The 17755-nt window shown below is 45.1% G+C and overlaps 1 protein-coding gene across 1 annotated transcript in view; it reads left to right on the forward strand.

Moving 5' to 3' along the window:
* PLCL2 (phospholipase C like 2) overlaps positions 1–17755 on the forward strand; it is a 195977-nt gene that overhangs the window by 18775 nt on the left and 159447 nt on the right. The gene's annotated exons all lie outside the window — the stretch shown is intronic.

Genomic DNA, 17755 nt, shown 5'->3' on the forward strand with positions numbered 1-17755 from the left:
CACTGGAGAGTCTGCCCTTGACTTCTTGTCTCATTGCTGAACAAAGTGAGACACAAAGGCCTGCGTGTAGCAAGGCGCTTGCCGGGGAAGCAGTGGAATCCGTAGGAGCGCCTGTGTGGCTACTGGGGGTACTCAGGGGTGTACCCTGGAGAGCGCAGAGCCCTGGAGGCTCAGCAAGGTCTTGCAGCTGGCAGCCGGATGGGAGAAGCCTCAGCAGTGGGAGAGACCCGTGCAGCTCTCTGTTCCTGGGAAGTGGCTGGGCTGGGTTTGTGGAGGAGTGCGGCAGAAGGGATTCGAGGAGGTTCCCCTGACATGGCACACGCCTGGAGGCTGGTGGATGTTTCCTCTAATCCCTCATGCGGGTTCCGGCAGGACAGGGCCCTTCCACTGCGCCTGGCTGAGCCCATTGGCATTTTTCCATGCAGCCGCCCGGTGGCTGTCATCTGGTGTGTGGGGACCATCAGACTTTATCTTCTGTGATCTCTTTGAACTGTAGAATTGTGGCGCTAAGAAAATCTTGGTTCTATGGTAGAAGGAGCACCTGGGTGTGGACAGCTAATCTGGCTTTGCTGCTTTCGTGAAACAACAGTAAGAACTCGGGTGTCATGGAATGTGTGGCTTCATGTGTCCATGCTCTGCTCGTTGGGCCTCCTGTCCAGGAATCCTGAAAAACAGCTGATACCCTGACTGCCTGCACAGTTGCCAATTTGACCAGAACCAGGGACGTGACTTTCATTTTTTAACCTTTTCAAGAGCTGTTGGCTTGGCCGGCGCTGCGGCTTACTAGCTAATCCTCTGCCTGTGGCGCCAGCACACCAGGTTCTAGTCTCAGTTGGGGCGCCGGATTCTGTCCCGGTTGCTCCTCTTCCGGTCTGGCTCTCTGCTATGGCCTGGGAGTGCAGTGGAGGATGACCCAAGTGCTTGGGCCCTGCACCCCATGGGAGACCAGGAGAAGCGCCTGGCTCCTGGCTTCGGATCAGTGCAGCGCCAGCCGTAGCGGCCATTTGGGGGGTGAACCAACGGAAGGAAGACCTTTCTCTCTGTCTCTCTCTCTCACTGTCTAACTCTGTCTGTCAAAATAAAAAAAAAAAAAAAAAAAAAGAGCTGTTGGCCAAAAAGAAAAAAAAAAACAGAAAGAAAACGGAAAGAAAGAAATGAAGGAAGCAGACTAATATGTGTGAGACACACACACACACACACACACACACAGAGAAACATGGATGTGTATTTTAAAAGGGTAAGAACTTAGGGTGAGTTGGCCTGTTGGGTGGTTCTCTTGCCCCTTTGACTGGTGTCTGTCTTTCAGCTCTAGGCTTTGCCATCCCCAGGAGTAGGGGTGCCTTTGCTCACTGCCATCCTGGAGGCAGACTGGCAAGGGTGTCTGGTGGCCTCAGTCAGGATTGCTGTGGTCCCCTTCTGTGACACAGCGCTGGTGGTAGAATCCTTGTCGTGGAAGGCCCCAGAGAGTGTGGGCACAGGGAGTGCTGTGAGTGGATCCGAGAGTGTGGGCACAGGGAGTGATGTGAGTGGATGTCACCAGGAGTGGGCTGGGGATCTGCACACCCCTTCCTTTGCGTGGACTCTCCCTGCCTGGCCAGGCCACCCTTGGTCTGCGATTCCCCACTTGATGCCTCTCTTTTATCTTTAGAAGCCCAAGCTGACTGACCGTCAAAGACCAGGCCCCAGTTTCAACCTCTGTATCAAACCAAAGTGTAGCCATCTACCGAGAATTTTTATTTTTTTATTTTTTGACAGACAGAGTGGACAGTGAGAGAGAGAGACAGACAGAAAGGTCTTCCTTTTCCATTGGTTCACCCTCCAATGGCCGCCACGGCCAGCACACCACACTGATCCAAAGGCAAGGAGCCAGGTGCTTCTCCTGGTCTCCCATGGGGTGCAGGGCCCAAGGACTTGGGCCATCCTCCACTGCACTCCCTGGCCACAGCAGAGAGCTGGCCTGGAAGAGGGGCAACCGGGACAGAATCCAGTGCCCTGACTGGGACTAGAACCTGGGGTGCTGGCGCTGCAGGCGGAAGATTAGCCTAGTGAGCTGCGGCACCAGCGGAGAATTTTCTTTTTTCTTTTTTTTTTTTTTTTGACAGGCAGAGTGGACAGTGAGAGAGAGAGACAGAGAGAAAGGTCTTCCTTTGCCGTTGGTTCACCCTCCAATGGCCGCCGCGGCCAGTGCGCTGCGGCCGGCGCACCGCGCTGATCCGATGGCAGGAGCCAGGAGCCAGGTGCTTTTCCTGGTCTCCCATGGGGTGCAGGGCCCAAGCACCTGGGCCATCCTCCACTGCACTCCCTGGCCACAGCAGAGGGCTGGCCTGGAAGAGGGGCAACCGGGACAGAATCCGGCGCCCCGACCGGGACTAGAACCCGGTGTGCCGGCGCCGCTAGGCGGAGGATTAGCCTAGTGAGCCGCGGCGCCGGCCGGAGAATTTTCTTTTAGTGTAACGTGTACTTCCTGTTTTATCTACACAATTTTGATTTATTTTAATTTTTTTGGAAAGCAGGCGGTTACTTTTTGAATTTATCATGAGAAGGAGAAGTACAATTATTTACCAAATCTAAAAGTCTTTTATATGAAGGAAATGAATTTCCGGTGATGAAATTGAGATGCCTTCATCAGATTTTCAGAAGGATCTGAAATCAAGCAAGCAACCAAACAACAGATTCAGAGCAAAAGTCTGCTGTTGGCAGCTCCAGTTCTCCGTTGAAGTCTTCAGAATAGCGACAGTGTGCAGGAAGCGTGCTCATTCTACACCCGTTATCTGTGGGGAGCCCCGAGGGAGGAGGTGGAGATGAGGGGAGCAGGATAGGGAGGAGTAGGTGCTGATGGGTGCCATCAATCTCCGGGCCCAGCCAAGGCCTCGTTCACCATCGTCTGCATTGACAAGAGTAACCTGGACCCACCCAGAGCAGCTTCTGGGCCAGGAAGGACTTTACCCTTGGAAGGAGCAGGGCTGCATGATGGTGTTCAAGGACCCAGGCCCTTTTTCCTTTGTGTGCTTTTTCCTCCACTAAAAATAAAAATTAGAAATTGTACTCTATTACTGTGTGGGCATACAGACAAATCTGTTCATACTGTATTCTAAAACATTTTATTTGACCTAAAAGTCCTTTATTTCTTCTGACTTTAAAAGATGCTAAAACATTTTCATGGAGCCCTAAACATACTGCGTTGTGCCCTATATGCCTGGTAGATGAGTTGGCCCAAATGTATGTAGCTCATCCTTTGATTTTCTGTCCAAAATGCATGAGGAAGATGTGAAATACATAAAATATGTTTTTGTACTTCTATTATTTTCCTGTGAAGTGAAAAAAGTCACTAGTAAGCATATTATGAATTTAAATGCTGAAGAGAGAATTTCGTTAGTTAATATGTAACTTGTATCTTCAGTTTAGATTTATTATTAAGTTTTGCAAAGATATGTTCAAAATTTCAATCAAGTTGGAGTTTTTAAGATGAAAAATTTACTGTTAACATCAGTAATGAATATTCTAGTTTGAAATTTACTCCGAGTCTATTTACAATGGAAAGTATTTTAAGCCTTCCTTCTAGTTTATCTTGAGAATATATATATATATATGCATCTATAATACTTTAAAAATAAATTATTTTCTAAAGTAAATTAGCTAAGTAAGAACTTATATATATCTCTTCCTGATTCTGAAAAGTTTTCTATGAATTCTTTGTGTAAAGATCTATTTTAAAAGATAGCAGGCAGTAATTTGTGACTAGGAAATTTTGGAGTGGCCAGGAAAAGCGTGCCAAGAATAGAAGCTGTGTTTATTTAGTCTCTGCCCCACCCAGTCTAAATCACAGCCATGTGCTTCCAGACTTGGGGAAGGCCAGTGGGGACAGAGGTGGCTTTTCCCCCCAGTTGTAAAGTTGATGAAGAGATTGTTCTTAAACCTTTTGACTCCTGCTTCTTCAACAGTGCTTATAAATTATTTTAGGATAGTGTCATCTGAAGATGAGTTTAGTTTTCAGTTTCTTATCCTCCTTTCTACTCTGTCTGTTTAATCTAAGCTTTGTCTCATGAAAGGAAATTTTGAGATTCTGGGCTTTACTAATAATTACACTCTCAGAATTCATCAGTTTTTAATTTTAAGCTTTCCTCTATTTTTCATGAAAGTCTAAAAATATGGCTGCTTATTTGTTCATTGTGTTTAAAAAAGGGGTCTAGATTACAACTTGAGTTCTTGGGTAGGTTTGTCAGCTTTGTGGGGCTGAATGCTAGCCAGGGAAGTCTGTCCCTTGTGGTAGGTATCCTGAGAGTCCTGGTAAGGAAGGGCTCAGCCAGCACGAAGTCCTAAGTACCAGCAAGGCCACCCAGTGGAACTGGTGGTGGCTCATCCACACATTCGGTTAGTCAGGTGCTCAAAGCGTCCACCAGTGTTCAGGACCCGTTGCCGAAATGTTCTGGCTTCATTAACTCCGTGGTAAGATATTAGGGCATTGATGACGCCCAGTCCCATGGAGCACTGCTTTGCAAGGAGGAGCTTAGTGCCTTATGTTTAGGAGTCAGCCATCCTGGGTCTGAATCCAGGTTGGGAGTCACCTGCTAACAACCTTGGTTTCCTCATCTTTGAGTGGGTATAATAATGGGATCTGCGTCACTGGGTTTTTATGAAAATTAATTGAGATAATGCATGAAAAGCATAAATTTTAATAATGTATTAACTTACAAAATAGCAAAAATCTAAACTTATTTCAGGAGTCATGCCCTTGAGGTAGAATTTGATTGTTTACTTTACCTACCTTCATAATGATTGCATGAAAGAAATGAGTATCAATGCACTTCATTGTATTTCAGTTCATTTTATTTCAAAACACATTCAGTGAATCTTCACACCATTCTTTATTCATATTTTCAATATTGAATATTCAATTCAATATTCAATTGAAAAGTCAATATTCAATATTTCAATATTATTTAGTATCTTATTCTGTTTAATCAAACTTCTGTGAAAACTTAGCATTATGGGCTGACTTGGCACTGTTTGTCATTCCTGTTATATGTTTGACTCCCTCTCTTCCTTTGATTTTTTTTTTCTTCTCTCTCTCTTTAAACACTTTACTGTAGACAGTAGATGCAAATAGAGTAGTATAGTGAACCATTTTGTACCCATTTCCCAGCTTTAATAATTGTCAATTCATGGCCAATCTTACTTCTTCTGCACTCCTATAGTCAGCCCATTCTGTGTTATTTTAAAGCAAACCCTAGACATCATATTAACCATATATATTTTTATACAGATGGTAATACCATTGTTATGCTTAACAACTAACAATAGTTCCTCAATATCGTCAAATACCCAGTTGGTATTCAGATACCTATCATATTTTTAAAAATATTTATTTATTAGTATTTGAAAGGCAGAGTTAGAGAGAGAGAGAAGGAGAGACAGAGAGAGATCTTCCATCTGTTGGTTCACTCCCCAAATGGCTGCAGTGGCCAGAACTGGGCGGATCCAAAGCCAGGAACCAGGAACTTCCTCTGGGTCTCCCACACAAGTGCAAAAGCCCAAGCACTTGAGCTATCTTCCACTGTTTTCCCAGGCACATTATCAAAGAGCTGGATTGGAAATGGAACAGCCGGGACTTGAACGGGTACCTTATGGGAGGCAGGTGCCACAGCACTGACCCCAGCTAATCATCTTTAAAGTGTCAGTAATTGTCGCTCCCCCTCTTCGTGGAGGAACGACACTGAACCCTGCCTAGGCTTCATATCCGAGTCACGGCACCATTATGTCGCTCCCCCTCTTCGTGGAGGAGCAACACAAGACCCTGCGCTGTTCTTTCGTCTGCTCGGCCCTCCCCGGGTTTGCTGCTGGTTCTTCCCGGGTTGGCTACTATCCCTTCCACCTCCGTGGAAGGGCAGTTCCCCCTGGCCGCATTCCCCACTTCCGCAGGGGAGCGGCACACCGCCGGCCGGCTTTCTCGGGGGCTGCACGGGTTCCCTTAGATGTTCCCCATAGATGTTCCTGGTGCATGCCGTCTCTCTCCTCCTTTATAGTCCTCCTCCGCCAATCCTAACTCGGCTGCCCACATGCCGAGTACGCTGCTCTCCAATCAGGAGCAAGTCCTACAGTTTATTGGTTGAACTGGAGGCAGCTGTGCGGAAGCTGTTTACTTCTCTCCCAGCGCCATATTGTGGGAGAGCAGATGCATAGAATAAGTCTTAATTCCAGTAACTCAGTCTAGTCCGGCCTGCTCCCCACAAGTAATAAAAAGTATTGCAGTCTGTTTAACTCAGACTCTAGATAAGCTCGCATGTGTTTCAGTTGGTTGATGTGTGTCTTAAGTCATTTTTAGCCTGCCCTGTTCCTGTTAGTCATTGCTGTGGACAGGAGGACATACCGTCTCCGAGTTAGCTGAGCACTGTTAGCATCCAGCACTGAGGGCAGATGGGGGATTTCGTCAGGGCACCCACCCCATCCGTAACTTGGCAGGTGGCTAGAGAACTTCTAGGCACAGGGAGTAATGTGGCACGCGTTTGGTGGAGTTACAAACACTGGGTGCCTTAGAGGAGGTTAAGTGTAGGGTGGGGGTATAGGAGACTGAGACTGTGCCCAAGTTGTGGCTTATTACACATTTTCTTTTTTTTTTTAAGATTTATTTTATTTGAAAGGCAGAGTTATGGAGAGAGAGGGAGAGGCAAAGTGTGTGTGTGTGAGAGAGAGAGAGAGAGAGATCAATCTTCCATCCACTTGTTCACTCCCCGAATGGCTGCAACAGATAGAGCTGGGCTGTCTGAGGCCAGGAGCCAGGAGTTTCCTCTGGGTCTCCCACATGGGTGCAGGGGCCCAAGTGCTCTCCCAGATGCATTAGCACAGAGCTGTATCGGAAGTGGAGCAGCTGGGAATTGAACTGGTGCCCATATGGGATGCTGGCCCTGCAGACCGAGGCTTAACCCGCTGTGCCGTAGCACCAGCCCCTATTATACATTTTCAAAGTGGTATTTAAACATAGCTTGTTTATTCAGATGAAGACAAAATGAATAAAAATACGATGGTAGCAGAGACTGTAGGAAATACATAGCATATCAACTTAATATTTATTTTCTGATAATGTCTAATTTGGCAAATTAGGATAATATGTGAGAAGTGTGTGGCATCTTAAGTTAACCAGACATTTGGAACAAAATGTGCTTCAGCCTTCTCCCTGCTTTTCCCTTTATTATAAAAGAGGCGTTAGTATAGAATGACATTCCAGAGAGTAGGCTGCGCTGTCACCCCATCCCGGGAGAGGTCTGGGGGGCTCAGGTTCACTGCCTGCTGCACTTGGGTGAAGGAGAACTCAAGAGGTAGGTGTTTTAATGTTTTTTTCTATTATGTTTAAAACATTTCAACAGCTGTTACAATTTAATGATGTTCTTGTGCTGAGTTCTTGGTGCTAACTTAAGATGTACATTTTCAGCCTACAGTTTTTTTTTTTTTCTTTCTGTTTCTTGATAGTAAGGACCTGAGTTTCAATTCTAGCTCTGCCACTTACTGTTCGCTGGGCAAGTTATGTAACTTCGGGTAGCTTCCTCATCTGTAAAATGGAAATACTAGTGATAATAGTGTTTCTTCAAAGGACTGCTGTGTTGACTAAACGAATATGTAAGAATTCATATATTACAGGCGCTGGTGTTATGGGTAGAGGCACTGCCTGTGATGCCAACATCCCACATGGGCCAGTTCCTGTCCCAGCTGTTCCACTTCCTATCCAGCACCCTGATAACAGACTAGGAAAAGCAGTAGAAGATGGCCTAAATATGTCTGGGCTCCTGCCACCAGTGTGGGAGACCTAGATGAAGCTCCTGGCATCAGCCTGGCCAAGCACTGACTGTTGCAGTCCTCTGGGGAGTGAACCAGCAGATGGAAGATCTCTGTCTCTCCTTCTGTCTCTGTAGCTCTTTCAAAATAAATAGTAAATATTTTTTAAGGTTTATTTATTTATTTTAAAGTTAGAGTTACACAGAGAGACAGAGGAGAGGCAGAGAGAGGGAGAGAGAGGGCTTCCATCTGATGGTTCACTCCCCAATTGGCCACAATGGCCAGAACTGTGCCGATCCGAAGCCAGGAGCCAGGAGCTCCTTTTGGGTCTCCCACATGGGTGCAGGGGCCCAAGGACTTGAGCCATCTTCTACTGCCCTCCCAGGCCATAGCAGAGAGCTAGATCGGAAGTGGAGCAACCGGGACTAGAACCGGTGCCCATATGGGATGCCGGTGCTTCAGGCCAGGGCATTAACCTGCTAAGCCACAGCGCCAGCCCCAATATAATAAATCTTAAAAAAGAAGATGACATATATTACAACATTTGACCCAGGATTTGACCCAGTGGTCTTAGATATCCTTGTTTGCATTCTTAGTGTTCTCTTCTTAACTGATTTTCAGGGTTACTGAGTTTGTGTGCACTTAGCAGACAATGAGTAATGAAGAGGATTATGAACAAGAATATCAGCTTTTATATGTGCTGGGTTGAAATTTGCGCTTTTTTTATTCTGTAACTTCCTTTGTATTCTATAATTAATTTAATATTGTTCTAGAGTCCCTACTCTTGCTCAACAAAAGCCAGGAATATGTCAAAAATAATTCTGTCTTTTCTGGCTTAAAATAGCTTCTTCAGGGTTAAGTAATTAGATAATTAGGAAATTTAAAGTTCAGGATGGTTTCTTTCTTCTTCAAGGATCTTCTCTTCCATTCTTGGGAAATGATAGCATTAGTCTGACTGATGGCCACTGTTGTCATTTGACCGAGGCCCATTATGACCACCTTGCACCCAGATTCTGCTCCCCTCCTGCCAAGGTGAGCTGGCCTGGGTCCTTCGCAGAGCTGATCTCTCCACTCGGAAGATCTCTGCCCCTCTGGTCTGCCCAGCTAATTGGGACAGCAGTTCTCCCTGCCTTTCCTATTGCACCAGTCTTCACCCTCTGCTGGGTTGTTCCCATCAGCTTCAAGCAGTCTGGTATTTCTTTCATGTTCTCTTGAAACCACTTCCATTGGCTCCTGCCTAATTTCTTTGCCTCGGTTTGCAGAAATAAAAGCACCTTGAATAGTTGTCTGCTTACTCGGCCTTCAATTGCTCGTTCCCATTTTTCTTAACTCACCCCATTCAGTTTCTTACCCCCACTATTCACCAGAGCTGTTCTTGTCGAGGTTGCCAGTAGCCTCCGTGTTTTCAAATCCCCAGTTTGCTTTCCAGGTCTCCCTCGGCATGACCCATCAGATGCATTGACACAGCTGACCACTCCCCATCTTCTTGTCTCACTCGTCACTCTGTTTGGTCCCATTCGCTGATTCCTCATTTCCTTTTGACCCAGAGTGTTGGAGTGGTCTCAGCCTTCCCTCTGCTCACAGCCTTGGTGCTATCTGTACACCAGCCACTCCCAAATTCTCATCTCTGCCCCAGCCCCTCTCTACTCTGGGTATGCATGTCCAGCTGCCTGCTAAATCTCTCTGCTGAATGTGCCTTCAACACAACTGTCCTTTCCCCAGCCAGCTGGCTGCTTCTCTCTCTGTCTGATGGCCTCCCAGTTCTTCAGTCTTTGCCGGCATCCTTGACTCGCTGGCTCTCCTACGTCGCATCCAGTCTATCAGCAAATTCTTTTGGCTGTGTCTTCAAAAGGTATCAGGGATTTAGAATGGGGTGGAGGTTTTACTCCCCGTTATAGAGTTAGTAATTGATTTGGCTCGGATTTGAAATAGCTCTATCAGGCGTCAACATCTTCACTGTTATTTTGAATTAATATATTTTGATTTTATGTTTGTCTATTTTTATTTTAATCTAAGAATAGGGAAACCGTTCAGAACTAAGGAGCAGGAAAAGAATGCTTCAAAGTGTCCTTAGAATTGGCTTAGTTTGTCACAGTAGTTGTAGGGAATTTAAATCTAATATTTTAGACTGTGTTTTCTTCTGAACAAACACAGGTTTTCAAGAAAGGGGAGGTCAGAGCCTGCTTCCCCATTAAATAAACACCTGTAAGCTTTACTTTTATCTGAGGTGCCAGACTCCAGAATTCATAAAATTGCAACTTGAATGCACGGGAAGAAACCTGAACTCCCTCCAGTGCATGTTAGGTGTTCCTTAGGATCAGTTTTCATGCAAAATGCAAATTATGGTTTACTTGTCTCTTTGCTTTTTTTAAATTTATTTTTATTTGAAAGGCAGAGTTACAGAGAGGCAGAGGCAAAGAGAGAGAGTGAGGTCTTTGATCTGCTGGTTCAGTCTCCATATAGCTGCAATGGCTGGAGCTGTGCCGTTCCGAAGCCAGGAGCCAGGAGCTTCTTCCAGGTCTTCCACGTGGGTGCAGGGGCCCAAGGATTTGGGCCGTCTTATACCTCTTTCCCAGGCCATAACAGAGAGCCGGATCTGAAGTGGAGCAGCCGGGATGCGAACCAGCGCCCATATGGGATGCCAGCGCCACGCCACAGCACCAACCCCCCATTTGCTTTTTTTTTTTTTTTTTTTTAAAGATTTTACTTATTTACTTGAAAGTTAGAGTAACACAGAGGGAGAAGCAGAGACAGGGAGAGAGAGAGAGAGGTCTTCCATCTGATGGTTCACTCCTCAATTGGCAACAACGGCCAGAGCTGTGCTGATCCGAAGCTAGGAGCTTCTTCTGGGTCTCCCACATGGGTGCAGGGGCCCAAGGACTGCTTTCCCAGGCCATAGCAGAGAGCTGGATCAGAAGAGGAGCGGCTGGGACTCGAACCATTGGCCATATGGGATGCCGGTGCTTCAGGCCAGAGCATTAACCCGCTGAGCCATAGCTTTACTTGCTTTCTTAATGGTTATCTGGATGCCTTGCCTCATAGGTAACCTACCCAGTGTTTTAGTGCAACCATTCAATTATTTCTTATAATATTCTATCTGGATTTGAATTCATGGAAATACTTTGCATGTCAGCTTTTTTAAATAGCCATATAGTGTTTCAAAATTATATCAAGACTGTGATTGATATTCAGCCTTAGAAGCAAGAAGAGACATAGAATGATGAACCTAAGTAGGTAAAATGATAAATTTTGGTATTGATGTGTTTGTACATGTGCATCCTCATCAAAACAAAGAATGCATATAGTTGAAGGTTCATCTGGTATCATTTAGAAACTTACTTGTTAGTGATTTAACAAGCGTGTAGTGGTTTTTCTCTGAAGTGCCTTATTTCGCAGACTGGAGTTTGTTTCTTCCTGCATAACCCTTCATCAGTCATATTTAGTTTGCATTGACATGTTTCTTTGAACGGAACTGAGACCTGTTAGGTTGTACAAGGTGATGAGCAACATTGCTCCAGAAGCCAAAAATAGATTTGTGGGCACCTGACTGTGAGACCAGGTGCTCTCTTCACTGAGTTATTCTGCTTTCTTGGAGCTATTTTGCTTTCAAAAATGTTAACACGCAAGTGTGAATTAACTGTTGATTGTGAGGTGAATCCTAGTAGGAGCTATAAATAATGCCTTCCTAACCAAATTAGACCAGAGCAGTCCAGACCAAACCACACCAACTGAGCAAACAAAGCCTTCTGGAGGTATTGGTGTTAGAAGGTAGTCTCTGCCTACCAGCTGCTTATTCTCGCTTCCCCCCAGTAGGTCCCCGTGTTTCTGTTGCGGGTATCAGCTCCTGTTACCACCACATGCTTAGGTCATTGTAAGACGTAACCTTCCTTCTCCAGGTCTTCTCCCTTTGCCGTGAGTCTTTGTGCACACAGTTTCCCATTAGTGCTCCTGTGGCACTACTTGGTGAAAGTCTGCAGGCTGAAGTCAGTTTCCACCACCTCATCCTCAGCCCAGGGCTCCTGCAGGGTCTCCTGCTGCATTTCACCAATTCTCTGTTGTGTCAGTTCTGAGTCGTGCAACTTGCGATTATCTTACCCCTCCTGGTCTTGTACTCTGCACCCTATTTGAGAGATACCCTTCTTTTCTTGCGGTTAAAACTCGGCCCCTCTTTTTGGGTGCCTCTTACCTACTGGCTGGAGTTTTGGTGTATCTGTGAGTTTGTGGAGGGCGGGGCTGTTTTCTGTGGGTTTGCTGATCTCTGCACTTAGAAAGTAGGTGACTTTCTAATGAATGGGGTATAGTGTTATTTTTTTCCTAATCTTACTGTCCGATTATTTTTTGAGATTCAGTTTTAAGATTAATAAGTATATAAATTACTATTTTAATGCCTGACTGCTTTACCTCAAATTATATTGTTTTGAATTTGAGTGTAAGGAAAACAAGTGTTTAAGTTTGGTCGAAGATTTTGTGGAATGTGAAGTTGAGCTTGTTTTGAGAAAGGCAGATGAAACTCCTGTGATTTTATACACATATGTTTTCATATGTATTTTTCATGTCATCATTTTATGACAGTGTGTTGCTTAAAGAATACAAGGCTCCTCATCAGTTTGAATAGAATAGTTAAAGTGCTGACTCAGAGACTCGTGGTTTTCTGGAAGAAAGATTTGCCGTGAATTTTGTTCCTGTTATAAAAAGTAAGGGAAGACTCTTATTTCAGATGATTGAAATACAGAGAATAGAAGCAATGCAATATCCACATGGTGTCTTTCTTTTTGGAGTGTTTACTTTAGATCCTATAATGTGTAACTTACCAAATTCCTCTGATACTTGGAATCTGTAGCAATTGTGTTTTGTATTGTCATGTTTTAAATTTGGTGACTACAAAATGCATCCTAGTTGTATTTAGCCAATGTCAGTCCATTCTCCTTTTTTCCATTTAATGTAGAACTTTTGGGGTATGCCCCTACTTACAAAAAATTGTTTTAGCGTGAGATGAGAAGAGAGAAGATTAAGGTAACTCTAACATAGATCTTAATAATATATTCTATAAAATTTTCACAAGGATAATAAAGTGAATTTTATATGTGGAGAAGTATATAAAACAGTGAGCAGAGGAATAGGGGAACAACATATTCTATTTAATTTTCTTCAACACTAATATTATCTGGAGAAAGATGAGTTTCCAAAAGATGTGTTCCTTAAATTCATCCATCACTAAAATTAATACATTGAACTGGAATCTCAGTTTATGAATAAAAATATTAGTGTGCTTCCTTTATAAATTGAATTTGAAGATTTTTTTTCTCTTGTTAGCCCAGTTTAACTGGATTAAAATATGTAGGTATCTTCATTTTTTGGTTAGATTTGATAAACCGTGGTTTTCACAAAATAAAAATGATTGAAAAATCCTTGTAGAATTTGTTACAGTCTTGCTACAGGATTTAGGGGGTATGTGTGGTTTAAAGATTAAAAGATCAAGGACTGGCATTGTGGCATAGCAGGTAAAAATGCCACCTACAACGCTGGCATCCTTTATGGGTGCCAGTTTGAGTCCTGGCTGCTCCACTTAGTTATTTATTTATTTTTTTATTTGACAGGTAGAGTTATAGACAGTGTGAGAGAGAGACAGAGAGAAAGGTCTTCCTTCCATTGGTTCCCTCCCTAAATGGCTGCTATGGCTGGCGCTGCACCAATGAAGCCAGGAGCCAGGTGCTTCCTCCTGGTCTCCCACGCGGGTACAGAGGCCCAAGCACTTGGGCCATCCTCCACTGCCCTCCAGGGCCACAGCAGAGAGCTGGACTGGAAGAGGAGCAACTGGGACTTGAACCCGGTATCCATATGGGATGCAGGCGCCGTGGGCAGACGATTAACCAAGTGAGCCCCGGCGCCAGCCCTGCTGCACTTCTAATCCATCTCCCTGCTAATGCACCTGGGAAGCGCAGCAGAGGACGGCCATTGCCGCCTACATAAGAGACTCCAAATCAAGCTCCTGGCTCAGCGCTGGCCTTTGTGGCCATCTGGGGACTGACCAGTAAACGGAAAATCTTTCTGTCTCTCCCTTTCTCTCTGTAATTCTTTCAAAAGAAATAAATATTTAAAAAAATTTAAAGATAAATTCATAAATATCACTTTAAATTATAAAACTATTTTCAGGTTAAGAGAATGAAGATTTCATCTGCCTATAAAGTAGTCTTACAGGATGTTATAATGTTACTTAAAACATATCTTTTATACTCTGATAAAGAAAAATTAATATAAACCAAGCAATGTATAACATTAGTGAATTGTGTGGGGAGCAACTCGGACTAGACTGTTACTGGAATTAAGACTTATTCTATGCATCTGCTCTCCCACAATATGGCGCTGGGAGAGGAGTAAACAACTTCCACACAGCTGCCTCCAGTTCAACCAATAACCTCCAGGAGCTGATCCTGCTCCTGATTGGAGGAGAGCAGCGTACTCAAGAGGACCATAAAGGAGGAGAGAGACAACATGCACCAGGAACACCTGAGGAACACCTGAGCGGCCCCCGAGAGAGCTGGCCGGCGGTGTGCCGCTCCCCGCGGAAGTGGGGAAAGTGGCTAGGGGGAACTGCCCTTCCACGGAGGTGGAAGGGTCGGTAGCCAACCCGGGAAGAACCAGCAGCAAACCCGGGGAGGGCCGAGCAGACAAAAGAACAGTGCAGGGTCCTGTGTCGTTCCTCCGCGAAGATGGGGAGCGACAAATTGAATATTCTTCTTTTGATTCAAGGTCTAAAAATTGTTTCAGACTTCATTGGAATCTTCATATTTGTTCTTACCTGCCTTTTTTATTTTTAAGATGGGAAATTCTGATTATTACTGTATACACATTCACTGTATACTGATATTTAGCCAAAAGGTGGCATGAGCCAGCATATATTTGTGAAATCTGAAGATTTTCACTGCGTATTTCCTGTTGGAGTTCTTCATAGTCCATAATTTATGGGTCTTGTTGGCCCTGGAAACAGTTACTTCCCTGCAATTTAGACATATTCTTTCGTTGCATAGGCAGGTCTCTTTTATGCTCTAATAGTTTTTCCTTTGAATTTTATGACTTTTTCCTCTTTGTATTCAGATAGTGTTCCATCTTGGTCATTAGGAAATTACTTCTCATGGATTTATGCTGTTTCTCCTTCCTAAGTCATCACTTGAGCTATGATAAACTCTCATTGCTTCTGATAAAGTAATTTTGACAATATTTAATATTTGGGTCAGGCCAGGTTTGATGTAGGGGAAAGGGTGATGCCTTCTTGTGCCACCCGCAGGTCACTCACAGCTGTGTGCTAGGGAGAGAGGGGAGGCAGGAGGAAGGGACGGAGGGAAGAGAGGGACACCCCGTTCACTTCACATTTCGGAAGCTGAGGTGCAGAAGGTCCAGGCCCTACTTGGTCACAACTCAGGAAGTGATTCACGACCTTCTAAAATAGCCTGCTCAGCTTTCTATTATTTTTAATTAATTAAATCCAGCCATGCTTAGGACAGACCTAGACTCTTGAAAAGCATTTTTTTAAAAAAAGATTTGTTTGTTTTATTTGAAAGGCAGAGTTAGAGAGGGAGAGACAGAGATCTTCTGCTTGCTGGTTCACTCCCCACATGGCTAAAATGGTTGGGCTGAGCAAGAATAAAGCCAATAATCCTTCGCCTGTGGCTCCGGCACACCGGGTTCTAGTCCCGGTTGGGGCGCCGGATTCTGTCCCGGTTGCTCCTCTTCCAGGCCAGCTCTCTGCTGTGGTCGGGAGTGCAGTGGAGGATGGCCCAAGTGCTTGGGCCCTGCATCTGTATGGGAGACCAGGAGGAGGCACCTGGCTCCTGGCTTCGGATCGGCTCAGCGCGCTGGCCATGGCGGCCATTTTGGGGGGTGAACCAACGGAAGGAAGACCTTTCTCTCTGTCTCTCTCTCACTGTCTAACTCTGCCTGTCAAAAAAAAAAAAAAAAAAGATGAAGCCAAGAACCAGGAGCTTCATCTGGGTCTCCCACGTGGGTGGCAGGGGCTCAAGTACTTGGGCCATCTTCTTCTTCTTTTTTTAAAAGATGTATTTATTATTTATTTATCTGAAAGGCAGAATTAACAGATATGCAGATGCAGAAAGAGAGAGATCATTCATCTGTTGGTTCACTCCCCTTGTGACTGCAAAGGCCAGAGCTGGGGTGACCCAAAGCTAGGAGCCAGGAGCTTCTTCCTGGTCTCCAACATGGGAGCAGGGCCCAAGGACTGGGGCCGTCTTCTACTGCTTTCCCAGGCCAGAGCAGGGAGCTGGTTTGGAGGAGGAGCAGCCGGGACTGTAGGCGGCGGCTTTACCTGCTATGCCACAGTGCCGGCCCCTGGGCCATCTTCTGCTGTTTTCCAAGCACGTTAGCAGGGAGCTGGATCGGAAGTGGAGCAGCTGGGACTGTGAGCCATTGCCCACATGGGATGCCGGTGTTGCAGGCAGCAGCTGAGCCTGCTGTGCCACAATGCTGGCCCCAGCTGCACAGCATTTTGATTTTGATGTGCTTTTTGTAACTGACTGCTTTCTTTGCTGCTGTAGCACCAGAATTAAGAGAGACAGTTGACTCAACAAAGAACCATACTAGGAAGCAGACAAATCTGAGGAGGGACGAGGCATGTGCGCTGTACGATTATGCAAAATAGCCTTTTTAAACAATGAATAGCCAGATATATTTGCTGTCAAGTATTTCTGCTGAAGCTGATGGGTTTCTCTATTGAACATCTGCGAGAGTCTATCCTGCAGTACTGAAGAAGGGAGACCGGGGTAGGCGCTGTGACGTAGCCAGTAAAGTCGCCGCCCGTGAGGCTGGTGTCCCGTGTGGGTGCTAGTTCGAGTCTTGGCCCCCCCCCCCCGTCTCTCTCTAACTCTGCCTTTAAAATAAATAAAATAAATCTTTAAAAATAAAAGAAGGGAGATGAGAAAATAACCCATAGAGAACAGAAATGGTCAGGTTGGAAGTAACTCCTTATTTTGGAGCTTGGCATTTGAATTTGTTGCTGTAAAAACTCCAGGAATAAAGTCCCAACACAAGCATGCAGTCAGTATGTTAAAGAGAAAAGCCTAAAAGCAGTAAATCGGTACCATCCATACAAAGAGCAACATCAAATGAGTGCGCTTCATGCAACTCTGTCATCTCCTCAATGTGGAGAAATGTATCCAGGTAATTAATGGTTAATGTTTGCAATTATTTTTACATTCATTACTTAATGAGATTTAAAATGTACGTGTGTTATCAACAGAATTTTGGAAAAAAGGGGAAAATAGTTAAAGTGCCTGATTTTTCCTCTTTTTTAGTCAAGACTGTGTGGTTAATTGTGTCTTAGGCTTTCTCCTCTCTCTGGTACTCATCTCATGCCCGTGTAGCATCCCGTACCTCAAAGGGCAACGGAACCACTTGTGTGTGCTTTATCTCCCTCCTTCCCCTGGCCTGCGTTCTTTGTCTTACGAGCCCCGTAGAGACTCCTGGTTTCCTTAGTAGGTTGCCTGGCAGTAACTGGAGAATGAGATAACTATGCTATAAAAGGCTCTTCCTTCCCCGGCCCGGCCTTTTCCTGGTACTCAGCCCCCTCCTGTCCTGTACAATCCGGATGTGCACAGGACACGGTCCCATTTTGTGATGGACATACATCCTCTGTGTGCCAATGGATTGAGCTTCCTGAAGGGTCTTGCAGCCTTCTAGGCTATCTGGCTACCTAGCCTATAAATATAAGTAGCATTGATTATTTATTTATTAGGCTCAGTAATGTTTCAAGTTTTGCCCAGACACACCCTTCTGTCTACACACTGTATAGCCACCTCCAACTTAGTGGCTGAGAACAATGACCAGTTTGCTGTGGCTGTGGCGTGTGGGTTGCTGGTTTGGAGAAGACCACCAGAGAGAGTTATCCCTGCTCCCTGGCATCCAGGGCTTCAGTGGGGAGACTGAACGCTGGGGTGGCCCCAACACTCGGGCTGAGGCTGGGAACTCCACCGACAAG

The sequence above is a fragment of the Oryctolagus cuniculus genome, chromosome 4 (genome assembly GCF_051225735.1).
Source record: "Oryctolagus cuniculus isolate XC-2025 breed Fujian yellow rabbit chromosome 4, ASM5122573v1, whole genome shotgun sequence".
In the NCBI taxonomy this organism is placed as follows: domain Eukaryota; kingdom Metazoa; phylum Chordata; class Mammalia; order Lagomorpha; family Leporidae; genus Oryctolagus; species Oryctolagus cuniculus.